The 18,659-nt window shown below is 39.0% G+C and overlaps 1 protein-coding gene across 3 annotated transcripts in view; it reads right to left on the bottom strand.

Annotated features, from left to right (window-relative positions):
- Window positions 1-18,659, bottom strand: part of LOC122873631 (protein ELFN1-like) — a 107,432-nt gene that overhangs the window by 23,783 nt on the left and 64,990 nt on the right. For 2 of the 3 annotated variants that reach the window (XM_044190605.1, XM_044190606.1), the window contains exon 2: window positions 13,973-14,036. The exons of the other annotated variant lie outside the window; for it this stretch is intronic. The gene's annotated coding sequence lies outside the window, so the exon portion shown is untranslated. The remainder of the gene's footprint in view (window positions 1-13,972; window positions 14,037-18,659) is intronic. 3 annotated transcript variants of the gene reach the window in all.

Here is an 18,659-nt window from a genome sequence, read left to right as displayed (position 1 = left end):
TTGTGGAAACGACAAACAAAACTGTGTATCCGCTTCCTAACTTGTATTGTGAGTGTGTGGGAAAGCTGCTCTGTGACATGAGACACAAAGCAGATACCAACCAGGCGTCAGCAGAGGTCAACACCTCATCACGCCGGAGCTTCATCCGACTCCATACAAGCCTACAGAAACCTCGCCAAGGTCATTTCATTGCAACTGTGACTCAAGTGGTGATTGGAATGACCCTGCACAGAGAACTTTTGTGTCTGTGTTTGTGTGTGTGTGTGTGTGTGTGTGTGTGTGTGTGTGTGTGTGTGAGTAACTAAGATGTGACTCTGTAACCCTTTTGTCTAAACCTTATAAAATCTGTTGACCTAAGGAGACTGCTTCACTGAATTGTCCACACCAGCACACAAACATACACACACACACAGTTTTAATGCATAGCTTGTTGATTTGGTAAGACATGCATTCCAGCTGCAATGCTTCCATGCATTACATACATAAAACATGATTTTGTTGAAACAAAATGCTTTCACACAAGCAAACTCACCCCTCCCCAACATGAGTACACACACAAACACATTCACACGTGAGTTGGAAAGGAAAAAGGAGAAAGGCAAGCCCCAGCAAGCACAATAAATGATAAATGTGTTTTTACATCCCGTATACACACAAAAACTCTCTCACACAAACTCATGCAGTTACAGAAGAGGAAGGAGAGTCAAAGAGAAACAGAGAGTGGCAGGTTTTGCGATGGCGGGGAAGGAGAGATTGTGAACGAGATGAGTTAAACAAAAGATTCTTGTCATCTCTATCACACATGTAATGATACTGTCCTTAATTGAAAACAGCCAGTACCGGTTGCTGAAAACGACCAATGTTTATGTATTCCTGGCATGCGACTTCTTGCAGCCATGTGAACAATGACTGACCCCTCTCGGTAGCAAGGGAGGAAGTAGCATGATGTTGCAAAACCTCTTGAGCTGCGTTCAGACTGATAAATATAGCTGTGTTTAGAAAAGCACAAGGGACTGCATTGGTGAAGGCATGATGCCATAGGTACTGGTGAGAAGATAAAATACAATCCAGGAAGTCTGGTTTGAGTGATACATCCACAAGTTTGAAAGCGTGTCAAACACCAAAACAGCAGTATTTTAGAACTTTACAACTCTGTAAAGATATCAGAAAAGCCAACATTTTCTCTTTTGTCCTGAGAGGTCTAGTGAACAGTGTTAGAAAGTAATCTGACAGCAATGTATACTTGTTGCACTGTGTTTCTGCAAAAGTTTAAAGCTACTATACTTAATATTTTTTATATTAACAATGTGATAAAATGACTGCGTGTATGTGAAAGGTGTTGCTCATAGTGATGAACCCACAGAGAATTATCATGCGACTCTGCAGTTGCTCTCAGCTCAGTGGAGTGTTTCAGAGTCTTTCAGCTCTTTGTTTTGGTTTTACAGCCTGCAACTTTACTGTTTTGATTCACTCATCAGCATTGTTTTCAGACGCTGCAGGCAGCTGTTTTAAATGAAAAAGCTCTGATACACCTACTATACAGCACCAAACAGCAGACAGATAAAGTTATCAACTAGCTGGTGAAGATAGTTGAACATTTAGCAGCTAAAGAGGAAGATATCTTTCTCAGAAGTTGGTGGAGACAAAACCAGAGATAAAAGAAGAGTGTATATTGGACTTACATTCATCAGGTGGTGGACACAAACATGACTACAAACGAATTCTAATGTTGCTCCGTACATATTTGCTGAATGTGTAAATGGGCAACTGCTTGCATACGTTTGCCATAACAAGTTAAGAATTGATAATATATCGGTATTGTGTTTGAAGCTTGTCTCTGCCACTCTAAGTAGCCAAACAAAAAAATAATTTAATTTAATGCAGGTTTAACCAAAGTTTTACTGGACAACCCTGTGTTGTTTTTTTGCTGGAGCCCTCTGCATCAAGACCCCTGCTGTATTAACACTGTAGTCTCTTTGAAAGGTATCTGGCAACTTTAGGGTTTAGGTGGATGGTTGGGTCTACAAAGCACGTGACTTTGACACTAGTGACCAAAGTTGGAGTCCTGTCTACCAACAGTTAACATTATTTTCTTTTAACCATAAAGACAATCTTTCCCTGACCTTAACCAAGTAGTTGTAGTTGCCTAAAATAACCAAACCATTGATATGGATCTTTTTGAAAGGTATTGACTTAATAGCTCTTAACTCTTAGTATGAGTACACTCCTTCATAAAGAAAGAGTTTTCCCATTTTGGTGTGGAAGAACTTGACTGGCCTGTACAGAGCTGTGACCTCAACCCCACACAACACCGTTGTTGACTGCGAGCCAGGCTTTATCGCCCAACATCAGTGGTCGACCTCACTAATGTGCTTGTGACTGAATGGGAGCAAATCCCTGCTGCCTTGTTACAAAATCTTGAGGAAAGTCTTCCCGGAGTAGTGGAGACTGTTACAACAGCAGATGAATGACCATGGTTTTGGAAGTGTTCACATATGGGTGTAATGCTCTCATGTCCACATACTTTGTCCATACACAGTACTCAAATTACTTAGTGACAGTAAACTGCTGAGGTTAGACAATAATAAAGCTATAGAATTGCAATTGGAAATGGTCTTCTTGGGTGATGTTGCTGATGAAAAGGCACTTCAAAAAATTTGCCAAAATAATACAATAAAACAGTTCTACATTCGAAACAGCTAAGAAATCATTTCTCACTCTTTGTGTAAATACTCTGTGAAGAATCGCTTACTCAACCAGCATAACACAGTTTGATTGACATCTCTGAGCGAGCTGGAGGTGCTGCATCAAAGCTTCATTTCCACGGTTACAGTTCCACTCAGACACAACAAGCTGCTAATAATCTGTTTGACCACCGTCATATTTCACCACCGCTTCCTTCTCTGTTATGCCAACCTCCTCATATTCTCTGTATTATGTTTCAGCAATTGAATACTTGGCGAACATGCACATATTAAAAGGGCCATTCAACACCACTCAGATGCATCGAAATGCCTGCTACTGTTTTTACACGTCCGCTGAAGATGAAGTACACCCATAAAGTCTGAGGTTGTTGAGTGTTACCTGAGATTAATTCAAACAAATGTCAAATTTGATGAAACTAGAACCAAAAAATAAAGGAATATGATATAACTGTAATCTTCTCCAAGTTGAATTTCTTCATAATGATTTATGATGTTTTGTATCAATGTGTTTTGCCCATATCTCGAAGAAAAACATTTATTTCCTTCACAGATAAACCAGCTGTGTTTGACATATTAGTCCCCGATAGAAGTCAGACTTCAGTTTGTTTCTGGATGCATTTTGTTGATATTTCTTCATAATTCAGCTCTGACATGCTTGAAAATTGTGACTTTAACACTTCTAGAGCAGCAGGAAAATCCACCACATTTGATGATTTGATGCTCTTATCTTTGAGGTGTCACATTTTCCTGAAAACATGGGATATATTATACAGAACCTTACAAAGCCTCTCCCACTGAGTAATTCCGTCCTTTTCAATTCTCTCTCTCTCTCTCTCTCTCTCTCTCTCTCTCTCTCTCTCTCTCACACACACACACACACACACACACACACACACACACACACACACACACACACACACACACACACACACTTGTATGATGTACCAGTGGGACAGCCTGTTCCTATAGCAGCAAGTAACCTTTACATTTGTATGTTTGAACATGTAGCTATTATTAACACAACAATATGCTCTAATTCAAATGCAGTGGTGGAATGTAACCAGGTACATTAACTCAAGCACAAATTTGAGGTAACTGAGGTGCTTTACTTGAGTATTTCATGTTCTGCTACTTTATAACTCTACTTCACTTCATTTCAGATGGAAATATTACACTTTTGACCCACAATTTGGCAGCTGTAGTTGCTTGAAGAAGATTTTACATATAAACCATATGATCAGCTTTTAGAACATGACGCATTGGTATAGATTAAACTACCCTACATTATATAAAGTAGTTAAATTAGCTTCACCAAGACCCACTAGAACATTAAAGTGATGCTTACACTTCATGCTTTTAGCAATAAAACACTGACACACAAGCCATTCTGCTGCATAATGAGTACTTTTACTTTTGAAACTTTAAAGTGGCTATAACCGATATTTTACACTAACAATGTATCAAATGACAATGTGACACTGTGAAAGGGGTCACTCGTGGTGATAAACCTTCAAAAAAAATTATCACCTGAATCTTCAGCTCCCCTCTGCTTTATGGAGCTTTTTAGTGAGTTTCAGCTCATTGTTTAGTTGTCTAAACAGTTGTCTGCAACTTTACTGTTTCGGTTCACTCTCTTCTCACATAGTGCTATTTTCAGCTACACAGGGCAGTAAAAAAACACAAAAAAACACTGTACACTACCTGCTCAGCACCAAACAGCAGGCAGACAAAGTTAGCGACTAATTTTGTGAACACAGTGAAGCATTTAGCAGCTAAAGAGACAGATCAGTAGTTGTTAGAGACCAAAAACAGAGCTAAAAGAGAGTGAATGTTGGACTCAGATTCACCAGGTGGTCAAAACATGACTGCTGCTGTTTCACTATAACCACTGCATACCTGTCATGCCCTGACATTTTGACAACAGCTAACGTTAACTTAGCCCCTTGGATCGGGGTGTGGGTTGCCAGGTTGCGGTAACAGATGGGTTGAAATTGTATGTAGTGTGTGGATTGTGTGTGTAGATGTGTTTCAACTTGGGTGACGTCAGACAAACATGCAAAACTTGGATCCGTGTATTCATAATAAAGTTTGAGGGCCATGCAAATTACGGGAGTTTCTTGGGAGAGACAACAAAAGTTTAATACTTTTTAAATGTACATTCGTTTTAGCTCTGTTTTTGGTCTCTACCAACTTCTCAGGGGAAATATCTGGCTCATTAGCTTAACATAGCTTCTAACTGTGTCTGTCAGACATTTGGTGCTGAGCAGGTAGCGTACAGGGGGTTTTTAGAGCTGAAAATAGCTGCCTGCTGAGGCCGAAAACAACGCTATGAGAGCAGCGTGAGTCAGGTGGCAACTCTCCATCAGTCACTACGAGCGACACCTTTCACTTTACACATAGTCATTTGATCCTTTGTAAATATAAAAATATTGATTATAGCTGCTTTGAGTAAAGATCTGAATACTTTCCCCACCACTATTCAAATGCAAAGTATACCAAATATGCTTTTAAAATCAAAATAATTTGCCTGAATCAGGGAAGAACTTTACCAGATGAATATTCATGTGGTGAAACATTGTTGAGCACTTTTACAAATCTATTCCAGCTGAAGCACCTTATATTTATGTCTGCTATCGCAGGACTTATATCTCAAACACTGTTTAATGCGTAAAATGAGCTCTTTCTTTCACTGCACCTCACCTGCCTTCCCCACCACAAAAAACCCATCTGCGCCAGCTTATTTTTGGTTTTCCTCTGCCTCAGACGGGCATTGTTTTGGATTTGTGACAAGCTTAGAGGCTGGTTCTAAAGCGATGACGGGAGATTATTCTATTAGTCATTTTTCCTCACCAAAATAATGTACCAGGGAAGATTTAATACAGTTTTAGGTGCTGGGTGGAAAAGATCTGACTAGGCTGCAGATTTACAGCTAGGTTTTGACCATTTGCATAATCCCAAGAGACATCTGTCTGTGAGTGTGAGTCCCACCTTGCAAATTTCACATTTGAAGAATTCAAATTAGATGCTTTAGGACAAGACACACTCTAAGAGACTTTAGCAAATACATACAGGCAAAGATGCTAATTTCCAGCAGATAAAAAGCTATTTGAGGCTAATCTTTGTTGCCCCAAAGCACGTGCATACTTGGAAATCTGATTTTAATTCAAAATATTCCATAACTTTTTTTAAAGTGTTTGTGTGTTTTTTTTTGGAGTGCATGTATGTTTGTGTGATTGTGTATGAAAGATAAACGCATAGCCAGAAACTTTCCAGCTGCAACTCTGTTTATCTGTTCATCACTGTTTATATTATTTGTTCATTGGTTTTTCCTTTTTCATAGAACTAGGTAGATAAGAAGCACTTTTGTCTCAAGTCATCCAAGACCCTCCATCTGTTATGATCTGTCCCTCTCTCTTGTTCCTGGTAGTTCCTCTGCATACGAAATGCACCTCCTCATACTTTGTGATTCGTTTTGTTTGTTTTCAGTTTTGTTTCCCTCGCGTGTCGTGTTGCTAGACGATCGTCTGTCACATCTCGGAGGCGTCTGAGCACGTGCGGCCTGGATGTGTGGGCCTGTTTAAAAGCGAGGAGAAGTTATGTGGCTGATTTTGATCTTCTTTCAACTGTCAGCAGGCTCTGCATCGACTTCTCTCTGTCTGTCTTTTGCCCTGTCTGTCTCTCTTTCTACACCTGTCACCACCACGCTGCGGAGACAAATGAACCACAAGGATGCTGACAGGATCTTCTCAGGACATTTTTTCCTCAGATGCATGTGCTGTTGCTTTCGCTAAGCTTGTCATTTTAAAATAAACACATCATTACCACCTTAATTTTGATACGCTAGTATAATGAGGTTAAACAAAAGAAACTATCACGAGAGGATTGGCAGCCACTACACTTACTTTTCCTCTATGTTCTTCTGGAGTGGATTACATGGGATATATACAGTACAGTATCGATCTCAAGCACAAAACAGAGGGGACTTACACTTGCAAAACATCTAGTATTTTTTGTCTGTTAAACATGTACAAAAGAGCAAACTTCAGGCACTCACATGTAGAGGAGAAGGAGTAATGTTTTGATAAAAAGCCTGCTCATGAAACAATTAAATAACAGATGTGTCAACCTCGGCAGGTCTTTATCAGGGTTCAAATCAGGAGACAATACCTGACCTTTTTATGCATTCATTCAAAACTCCACATTACTTCTGCTCCTCTACATGTGACTGTGACGTTTGCTCTTTTGTACATGTTGTAAATTTTCAACCCTTTTTGTTCACTTGCACCAGTGTGTGTTTGTTGAGTGCATCCCAAGATTAACTCATTGAGCAAACCACCATCTTTTTGGACAAATGTTTGTCTTTTACTGAGCCACAGAGCCACAAATGTCTTATTTCTGAAAACAAGTGTAAAACAATCTGCAAGTGCTTTGAGGTTTTTTCGTCCAGCTTCCTGTATGAATCCGCTTTTATCAAGAAGTTTCTAAACATAAGCATGATTATCTTGAAAGAAGACATAAAAAAGTCAACTTTAACTGTTTAAAACAGTCAATTTGTATTGGAAACAGGTTTAAACTCACTGACCTGGCAGGGTTTTTTTTTTGTTCAAATATTAAAACTTTTACGACAATGAATGCCTTGATAACATGGAGATTTGTGCAGTGCAGATAAACAGATTTATTGCTGTTTTAGAATCTGAGGGGAATGAAAAGGTTGTAGGAAAATAAATCTTTATCTCCTGCAGCAAATCCAAAGAGACAATAAATGTATGCAAATATATGCCAGAGAGGAAAGAAGACAGAAATCAACATCTTTACAACAATATTTCTGGGAAATGTGCTCTTAATTTGAACAAATATCACACAAACAAGAAAAATAGAAGCTATCCACTGTCTTTACTATGGTTTCCTTTGTAATTATATCATCGTATAGCAATTCATTTGACAAAAATATATTGATGTTTACTAATGGCACACGTAGCACCTGTTCAGTCAGGTAAATACATGGATAATTAGAGTGTGGTGCTGATGAGTGCTGAAATGTGTCTGCTGCCGCTGCGCTTTATCAATAAACCAAGATGGATCTGCCTTGCGAGCTGCTACGACTCGTCTAATTTGGATGGTTATTGGAGCCTACACCCAACCTGAGAGATGTCAGACAACTTTAATGATATCATATGAGGCTGTGCACACTTCTTCCTACTTTATCAAATCAACGTGATTCTATGCTATCTGTCAGATTAAGGAAAAGACTGAGAAAGTCCAGGGTACAGATGCATGAAACAGAGGATTTGAGACAAGAAAAGATTTGTATGCTCAAAGCTAAAAACATGCATTCCCCAGGTTCCTGAAACCTTGCCTTCATAAAACATTTTTTCCAATTTTCACAGAAAAATACTTTTTTTCCCGAATGAAGACTGGTTTGAACTGATTTTCACCTGAATTTTATGTTGCCATACACCCAAATATTGTTGTGTTTTCTGCTGCTATTCACCATAGTTTGTAGTAAACAACATCTTTTTGTGAGGAGCACAGTTAAAAAAATGTTTCAAGTAAAGAGTGTAGAGAAAAATATGGATAAAACACCAATGAGCAGCTGATTAGACACGAGTTTCACTCAGATCTTTTCATATTGATTTTCTACAAATCTCACTCAACACTATTTTTACTTCCTGGACGGGTTTTTGTTTTATATAAGCTAAAAAAATAACAAGCTCAACCTATGCAGAGCATAGCCTCCACCATAAATGAACATTGACACACATCTACTAAACCTGCTCTGAGGATAAACTTAAATCATCATCATACGCCAGAAAATAAGACTAGCTCTGTCTTCGGTCTTGCATAGTCAGCATACACTAACAGCCCCGCAGCAGCTATTGTATCATTACGCACCATTACATACTGCGAGTCATAACAGCCTCGTGATTGATCACTCAGGAGCAGGTATAATTTATGATCTGATGTGTGTTTTACTGCACGTTTGGGCTGACAGTGTGGAAAGCTATTTACTCCTGCTGGAATAAAAATCATGCTTGTAGAAATTACACTGTGTGAAACTCTATTGAGACCTCATGACTCAACCTTGTGAGCAGATTAAATGGACACTGTGGAGTTTTTGACCACTGGTGGCACTGCATGGCAATACTTTGATTAGCAAGTGCCAGAGTTGTTTGTATCTCGTGTTCTATCAGCATGAGTATGAGTCAAGTCAGATCTTGTAATGTTGACCATTAAAGTGACAGAGCATCGGAAAATTTTGCTTTTACAGCTGTGTTTTACATAACTGAAATAAATAAAAAACAAATGCAGTACTTTTAATGCATGGCATGTAAATATTCAAGCTGTGACCATGCGAGCCCAGAGTGTTGCTATTGTATTTATTTTTATTGTTCCAGGATTTTAACAGGTCAGAATTTGAAATGTACAAGTACTTTTATTTTGCTTTCAAGTCTAAAGTCAAGTTTCAAAGTCAAGGCAAGTCTCAAATAACTCTTAAAGTCTTAAAGCAGTCAAGTCCAAGTCAAGTCTCAAGTCAAAGCAGAATGTTATTAAGGGATGTGTTATTAAGGTTTCTTTTATGAATATTGTGCAATAGTTGGAGTTGGAGCCGGCACCTTAGCCTGTCTGTCTGCTCAACCCTGTCTCTTAGAAATTACTTTTATATGTTACTAATTTGTTTTCCCAGTTACATTGTGCAGTAAACATAAACGCTGCCTGGAATGGGGTCACAGACAAAGTTTTTTAAATTGAATGAAGCTCTCCATTTATGTATCACACACAGATTATGCAAGTACTTAAGTGCAAGACACCGGGGTTCACGTCCTGAGTCCTGCGTGTGGTTAGGTTTAGGTAACAAAAAGAATATGACGAAGGTTAGGAAAAGGCTGTAGTTTTGGTTAAATGTTAACAAAATAAGCACTTGTGCTTCAAGTCACTGTTGAATTATTCTGTATTAGACGTCAACAAAGTGCTCCAAAGTGCTCTAAGTGCCCAAACATAACCATACAAAGTTGCTACAAGTGGATATTGTAAGAGCTCATCTTCTAAGGTCATTTTGGAGGCTTTAGAGTTTGTGTTGCTGTTGAACTGTATTGTGTTATACTGGCAGGTGTTTCTATTATTTTGTCCAGCCCATGCACTGAGGTTAGGCTGAATAACAAACAACTCTGTAGCAATACAATTCAGCAGCACCACAAACTATATCCTCCAAAATGATCATTAAGTTGAATCAACACCTCTCTAAAACTGTTTCAACAAAAACTGAACACTATAATCTTCACGGAGGATTTATTGCAGCATTAGACTGCATTAATTTTAGCTATGTGTACCGAATAAACTGGCAAAGGGTTAAAGTAAAGTGTTACCAGTGTGTTTTTTGATTTAAACCCAAATTCCATATCACATAGAAGTCTGTACGCACTGATGAGAAAATATGTGCGTCTATCATGACTTTCTTTTAATAAATACCAATTTCTGAGTCTAAAGGGGCATATGTATTGTTTTTGTGTGCATGTATCATTTATTCATCTGCCCACTGGGCTCCACAAGACGCACGGAGCAGCACTTGTCTCTCCTGTCAGATATATCTGCCCTCTTGTAATCTGAAATTCCACTCTTACCAAAATCACTCATCTCTCCACACATTCCCCTGTTCACACCTATCCACCCCTCTTGCTCTCTCCTGCCCCCTTTTCCTCCCTCTAACGCTTTTCTTTTCTTTCTCACACACACAAGCTTGTGCCAAGTTGTTAAATTTGAGCTCTCCATCTCCTCCCCCCCCCCATACACACAGAGGTAAACACAGAATGGCAAAAATAGCATTCATCTCTGCATCCATCTCTGATTCTGGGCTCGAAGATGAGGCAGGAATTTCGCACTCGCTCTCACACACACACTATCTTTCTCTTTCTGTCTCAACACACAAATTGAATCTGCGGTCTTGACAGGACAAGGCGGACGGATAAAAATCACCTCATTACACACACCCTCACACATACACATCCTCTCAAACACATGCACATACGCAGACAGACATTCACAAACAGGTCATTCACATGCATTAGGGATGGAAATAGAAAAGCCTTGAATCCTGGTGTGTAAATGCTGACAGACGAGCGCAGGAGGCCACATGTGAGTCTGGAAGAATAATGGAGGGACGGACGGAGAAACAATGGTGTGCACAGTTGTGGAGGTTGAAATAATGATGATTATGATTAAACTGATGAATGATGAAGGTCACAGTGACAATATAAGCGATGAAACTGATGATAATGATGTTCTCTCAATCTCTATCTTGTCCCTCCCCTCAGTGATGAAGACCACGATTTTCCAGCTTCACATGAATGTTGTCGATGGTCTCTGTGATTACTCCAGGTTTGACTGACGACTTCTCACAGTGCAACTGTGATTGCAATTTAGAGTCCAAGGTGCAGCTGAAGAGATTATTGATCCTGGCAGACAAGACAGATATTATCGTAACAAGATCTGCAAAATCTCCTGCTGTTAATTTAGTTTCAAGAATCTTTATTTGTGCGCAGCTCTGATTGACAATGGAGCCTGGCAGGTTTCTGAGGTATAATTTTGATAATTTAAATAATTTATTTAATTATTACTGCATACAATTGAACAGAATGGAGAAAAAATCTGTTATCTCATGAAGTACGTTATAAAGGGATGTTAAACCTGCAATAACAGATATTTTGGCCACATGGGGGCAGCAGAAACAAGTTATGAAAACAACACTGACACAATATCACCTTTTAAAGTGGCCACTGTGGCCACAAGTGGCAACTACAGGGTAATGGTGAATTCTAAAATGTAATGTAACAGTAGTACAAGTAGAGAAATGTCATAAAGTCTGTGAAGTGGCTCACTAATGTCAGTTGCATATCAATATCTATCTGAAGTTTGCTAACATTAGCTAACATTAGCCACCATAAGCTACTGGTCGTAGCAGACCAAGTAAGGCTGTGGCAGCAAAGTGTATTGAATTAGGACAAGTGCCTTTTATTGCCTATGAATAAAGCTTTTCATTTGTATGAGGAAGATGTGTTATTTCCTCTCACAAAAGTAACACAGTCTCGCTTTAAGTCGATATGGGGAACTTATTAGCAAACAATTTCCTGGTCACACATCCAGCAGACAAAAAGCATAATTAATTAATTATATTATTCGTTTGGAGTCGTGTTTTTGGCCCCCAGGCGAATGTAAATCCAATATTCACTTTGAGTTCTTCTGCTCTAGTTGTTTTAGCTCTCATTTTGGTCTCCACCAACTCCTGGGAAATATCTGGCTCTTAAGGTGCTATAATGTCCACTGTGTTCAACAGCTTGTTGCTAACTTTGTCTGTCTGCTGTTTGGCGCTGGTCAGGTAGTGTACAGTGGATTTATCTGAGCTTTTTCACTGAAGACAGCTGCTTGCAGCGGCTGGAAATGATTAGAGACTGAACTAAAACAGAAACATTCTGGGCTGTAAAACCAAAAAAACGATCTGTAGAGTTGGAGCGAACTGTAGAGTCAGATGATAATTCTCTGTGGGTTCATCACTAAAAGCGACCCCTTTCACATACAAGTCATGTGACCCGTTGTTAATATAACATATTTATCATAGATAACACAAGTTAATCCCTGAATCATATTCCAACATCAAAACAAGACTACCAGCGAAACTCATTTAGATTTAAGTCCACTTTGTCCAAGATGTTGTCATGTCCTGCATTACACAGCGGCACATGTGCACCTAACTGATAGCAGCCAAAAATAGCTAGTAGAGATTTAAAAATGAGAACTGAAACAACATCCACTGTAGCAGTAGACTAAAGGTTAGTGAAGCAGGTTAGTGACCAACAGTTCAATCCCTGCTTAGGGCTGTAACCAACACCAAAAAGAGAGTCTTTAAAATCTCTTCATAATTTAAATATTTCATTTATTCTGTGAACTCTTTAGTTATATTTCTTTGAAATGTTTCCCAGCTTGAAGGGTCTGAAACATGAAGGCTGTTTCAAAGCCTTCTCCACACTGCCTGGAATAACATTCAGGGTGGACAAATTCTTGAATGTTTACCCAACATTTAAATATACTGAGTCTAAACATACTGGAATCAGTATAAAATATCCACTAAGTGTGTAGAATGTAACTACCCCCAGGTTGCTAAAACCCCCAAACTATATACCCCCAAAAGAAAAAGGATGTAGCCTCAGGGTCCAGGGGGTGCGAGGGTATAAGGATAGAGGGTGTCGTATGCTGTACAGATTGTAAAGCCCCCCTGAGGCAAATCTGTGATTTGTGATATTGGGCTATATAAATAAAATTTGCTTGACTTCAGCGTCCTCAATGATAGCTCTGTCCCTTGACTGGCAGGATTAATCTGCTGAGATGTCCCTTAAGGGCCCTTAACCTGCCTCTGATCCACACTGCTCAGTGAGCAACAGGTCAGACTGTAGTTGTACTGGGCAGTTTCCAGGTGTGACTGGTGTGTGTAACTGGCAACTTAACAATATTAATTTGAGAGAATTCATTTGGTAATTTGAAGGAACCTCAACACTGAAGCACAGCTGCTAACCTGCTGCTAACACTCTGGGTGCTCCTCCCTTACAGACTGTATGAACTGCATTTCATACTGCTATTTTGAGACAGGGGTGAAAACAGACCTTGATATGCGAGATGCCACAAAATATACACTGTAATGTTCAATAAGGTAAACATGATGAACTGTAGCATTATCACAGCTTTAAGCTGCATGTATGTACATTGAGCATGTACATTGAGCATCTCTGTTTTTGTGTTACAAATCCTGCTGTCCTTGGGTGGCTGCAACCCATAAACCTTTGACAGCTCACAATTTCTCATAAAGGGAAAAGAAAATAGGTTTCTCTCTCTCTCTCTCTCTCTCTCACACACACACACACACACACACACACACACACACACACACACACACACACACACAGTGTCATAAATGTATTCCCAAAGGAAATAAAGGGTAAATCACATGATGAATATCCCGTTCCCTCTAGTGCATGTGTGTGTGTGTGTGTGTGTGTGTGTGTACATTTGTACGACTCCATGCAAGCCTTTTAAGAATACTGTAGGTGTAAAGTTTGTTCTTAATATTTGCTGCATGCCATTTACTGTCTGGACCGTTAAAGAAATGTTTTGTATTCTGCTGACGTCTTCTCATGCAGCAGCGAAGGTTGGCGTTCAGAAGCAGAGACAGAGTAGAATGGAAAACAGACAGTGGCAAAGAAAGGAGGAGGAAAACTTTTTACCTTTGCAGATGGCGGACCTCTCCGAACCAGCTGAGCCTTCAGTCTCAGCTTGCTTTTCACATCACTATCAAAAAGAAAGAAAAAAGGGGAGAAGGGAACAGGAAGGGGCGGGTGGAGACAGAGGGTGGTTAGAATGACAAAGGTTAGACATTTCTGAAAATGGTTTGGCAGCAGCACAGACTGACAGTCTGCCACATTAAAAACCCCAAACAGGGACAGCTAAGCAGCATCGGGAAAGAAAAAAACAGGAGTGGGAATGAAGTTTGCACTCAGCTTTTTCCCCTGGTTACTGTGGTAAAGTGAAACTCGTTAAATAATAATAAAAATTGGATTTATATAACACAATTAATAGGACACCTCAAAGCTCTATGTGTGTCAGAGGGGGAGGAGAGGTAGATAGAGAAATGGGATGCAGAAGAGAAAAGAAAAGCAAGGGATTGTTGAAATAAGGGCTGTGTGAAGAGAAAACAGAGGGGGAATCCCATTAGAGAGACAGATGAAGGGACGGCTGAGGATGACAGCAACATCTGACAGTTGGCAAGTCAATGATGGACAGACAGAGGGAGATGGAGAGAAAGAGCTCCTATTTCCAAGGCTAATCTGTGGCTCTGCCTCACAGGAAAAACTCAATCTCATACGGAGAGAGTTGACAGCCTTCTCTGTCCTCTCTGTCACATGACTGTTCATCCTCAAGTGTCTAGTAGACTGCTGTGTGTGAGTGGGTGTGTGTGTGTCTTTAGTCTTTAAAGGGATATAAAAAAGTCTTCAATAATTCAGATGAAACAATATGAGAAAGCCTAGCAAAGAAAGCTACCTGTTACTGTAAAGTGGTCCTGTTATTGTGTCCAAGCCCCACCAAAATATGACAAGCTACAAATGCTATACATCACCTCCACACACCACAGACTTAAAATAATAAATAAAATAAAAATATAATTACCACAAACTCGATTTAACACGTTGGACACAGACTTATAATCAGCGTCACAAAGATACAATTTTTTGAAACAATAGGTCTTAAATCTCACTAGTGAACAACAGCATATAGCAATAGCAATCACTTCTTATTTCTAGTGTATTTTGTCGGCTGAAAAGACAGCTGCCGCTAACTGATTTTATCAGCTGTAGGTAGTTAGTGCAAGCTAATGCTAAAATTCTGTGAGTTAGTTAAAAACTCGATCTCCAGCTGACTTTTTAATGTTTTAACTGGTTTGTTTTAAAACAAGAAGCCTGTAAAAGGGTATTATTATGCGCATGAAGGCTACACACATGATATCATGCTAAAAGGCAAAGGCATCCGAGGTGATTTACAGCAGCTCAGACAAGGACTCTCCAGAGAAGAGCAGCAACAGCGTGTAGAGCCAGAATATTTTTCACATCTAACGCGGTGGATTAAGGATTTATTTTGACCAAACCAGAGTTGGTGAGCATTGGAACAGTGGAAAGACTTAACCAAGACGGCTTTGGTGAGTTTTATTTTGTTTCTGTGGAATTTCAAATACCAACAGCACTCCATAGGATAGAGATACAGACAAAATGACAACACATACTGAAACATGAAGTATTGAAGAATAATTTCCATAGTTTTGAGATTTTGTTCACAAATAGTTTTTTGGCCACATTCCAAAGAAGATCTGTTGTAAGTTTAGTTTTTTCTGCATTGACAGCACAGCAGAAAGGCTGGTCATGCCTATTTCAAATGCCATTTACAGGCCATAGGATAGGAGTGGAGATAAAATGAAAATAGCTATTGAGAGCTAAAAGATTACAGATTTGAATAGAAAAGTTTGTATTGTCAAGATTTTTTAAATATATATATTTATTTATCAACAAATCATGAAGTGGGCTTATTTGGTACCCATTAAGCCCATGCCAGACTTTTGACATATTTTGACAAAATAAACAATAAAAACATTAGAAATTGGTATAAATGAATTGTTGACATTTCAAATGAGAGATTAGACTTTCATTTTAACTAAAATAGGTACGTTTACCCTATTTATTAGACTAAAAAAGCTAAGAGCTTGTGTAATGTAGCGAACTCGCCGCTCGCACAACTCCCAGCTGGAACTACTTGAGCTATACTATCTCTTAAAGCACAAATGATATTACAACAGAGGACGGCCCGGGGCTAGCAGGTTAGCATGCTAATTTCAGTAGATTCTGTATCTCTGCAACACAATACATAGACGTCTTTGACATGACGTCAGTACTGTTACTTCAAAATTCTTTTGATAAGGTTAGTTAATTTTTTTTAATGTTTTAAACTAAAATTCTGGCCAAATCTTACATATTCCCCCTTTAATGTTCACATTTTCACACAGTAGCCTATGCTTTACTTTAAGTATTTCAGGAATAACTAGTTTGGCAAACGTAACGCTACCAAACGCAACTTTGCCTGGAGTTGCTGGAGTGTAAACTTACCCAAACCAAATAAAGAGCATTACATTACATTATAATACATTACGCATTATATCATTACGCAGTGGATGTTCCAGTCCTGAATGGTTATTTTTCTAATGTAACCTGTAATAATGTAGTAAACTGATGACATGTCCCTTGCCTTTGTAAATAACACTAGGTTACTGTAGTAAGCCAGTTAACCAGGCATGCTAACATTTAAATTAGAGCAGACAGACACACTGTTTAATCCATTCCTTACATTTTTTCTCTAGTGTTTTTGATTTTGGAAAGGCTAAACAAAAGACACAACCTTCCAAACTCTATCGCTCTTACTACATCCCCATGTACACTCCTTCACCATGTTGTGAAATCCAAAGCTTGACAGGCCTGCTGTTTCTATTTACGTTTGCTAAGCTATGATTGGACAATCTCTGTTAAGGGGAGGGGTTCAGCGAGCGGTCAATTTGTTGCAGGGCTGTTAAATTGAATTATGTTATATTATCAGGTTTTCATGATATTTTGTCCACCCCTGTAAGTCTTTTAAACCTAGTCCTCATGATAGTGTTATTTGATTCCCTTGCAGCATGTTTCCAAATGCCAAGTGTCTTTGCAGAATTACATATTACATTTACAAATCATGAAATACTAATGTGAGCTAAATAATCTGATTATCTATGTTTTCTAGGATCATTTAATGCAAATTGACTGAATGTTTATATTATGCATGCACAATTCTGACTTGTCTTCTGTCAAGATGCTTTTCTAACCTCTTTATAATATAATTTGGCAAGCAAAGGTTGTCATCTGAGCAGCACTGTGATTTTTAAAGTATTTTCTAAGTATAAAAAACAAGGATTCTTCATGTAAATTACATTTCATAGCATTTTCCTGACATTAAATTACCTGTTGCCCGGTGTAGGACAGAAATTATGAGTCAGGCAGTATTTTAAGCTTCAGGCAAGGAAAAATAAACACTTAATACTCTAGGGAGATTGTATGTGAACATTTCTTATCCTTCACATATTGCATCAATCACCAACTGTGTATCTTAAGCTTGTCTCTAGTTCCCCAAACACATGCTACTGTATACATGTGTCGCTAACCACCACTGTTTTTAGGTCTTTTGGGGCACGTCCAAGTCAAGTCAAGTAATTTTAGACTGGTCTAAATCAGGTCTCTCAATCTCGCAAGTCTTGAGCATGGAGGTTCATTTTTAATCCTCGGATGGGTCACTTGCTGATGTAATTCCATTGCATATATGTTGTGCTATTTTCCCAACCACTTTCTCCCCTTTCCTGAGTACTTTATGGATCTCACATACCTGTTGGCTTACAACTTAAGCATGAAGGCAATCTAGACCCTCTCTCAGTCTCTATTTTTTCAAGTCAGATCTCAAGTCCATGACATGAGGGCAAGTCAAGTCAGAAGTCTTTATAAACAAAGTACAAGTCAAGATACAATACTTTTAGGACTTTAAAAGGAAAATGTGCTGTGTCATTTAATGATCAGTATTCAAAAATGTGGTATAGCAATAGTGTAGCTGAGACCTTGTACTTTCAATGCATAGACCTAATAAATTGAGATTTGGTGTGTGTGGCAGGTCAAGACTTACTTGAGACCTTTAGGGAGTCAAGTCCCAGAGTAGTCAAGTCTTAAGTCATTAGGTCTAAAGTTTGCAGCTCTAGTCTCTACTTTGAGCTAAATCTCTTAAATCTACTGCTACTTGCACAATCAAAAGAAAAGAAAAGAAGAATTATGGAAACAAACAGCCATGCTATACAACTGAATATAAAGCAGCTATGTTTTTTTATTAGCAAGAGAGCTGTTTGAGCAAGACGATGTAGAGATTGACAGAACCAACAGGGAGACAGAGAGAGAGACTGAATGAGGAAGAGAGGGATGCTGGGAAACAAGAGAAGGCCTGAGTGAAAAGGCAAAGTAGCAAACTGTTACAAATGAATAGCTGTTGAGTGTTACTGACAGCTGAATGACACCGCTAACACATGTAGCGATAATGACGTGTGTTTGTGTGTGTCCATGCAGTCCTATGAGCCCGATGGACAGAATAAACAGTCAGACGTTCAGTCAACATCCCTGAGCTCCCGTGCTCCGAGCTCTACTGCAGAGATTAGCTTTTTATCACAAAAATCACAAACGTTCCTTAATCACTGCAGGCGATGAAGACAAACTCCTCAAAGACACAACTGTACACACATACTGTAACATGAACTGTGAAGACAATTTTGTCTCGGAAGTTGTTTTTGGCTTCAGTCCACCTTCCCAT

This window comes from Siniperca chuatsi, linkage group LG3 (genome assembly GCF_020085105.1).
Source record: "Siniperca chuatsi isolate FFG_IHB_CAS linkage group LG3, ASM2008510v1, whole genome shotgun sequence".
In the NCBI taxonomy this organism is placed as follows: domain Eukaryota; kingdom Metazoa; phylum Chordata; class Actinopteri; order Centrarchiformes; family Sinipercidae; genus Siniperca; species Siniperca chuatsi.
This window is presented reverse-complemented; position numbering and strand designations above follow the sequence as displayed.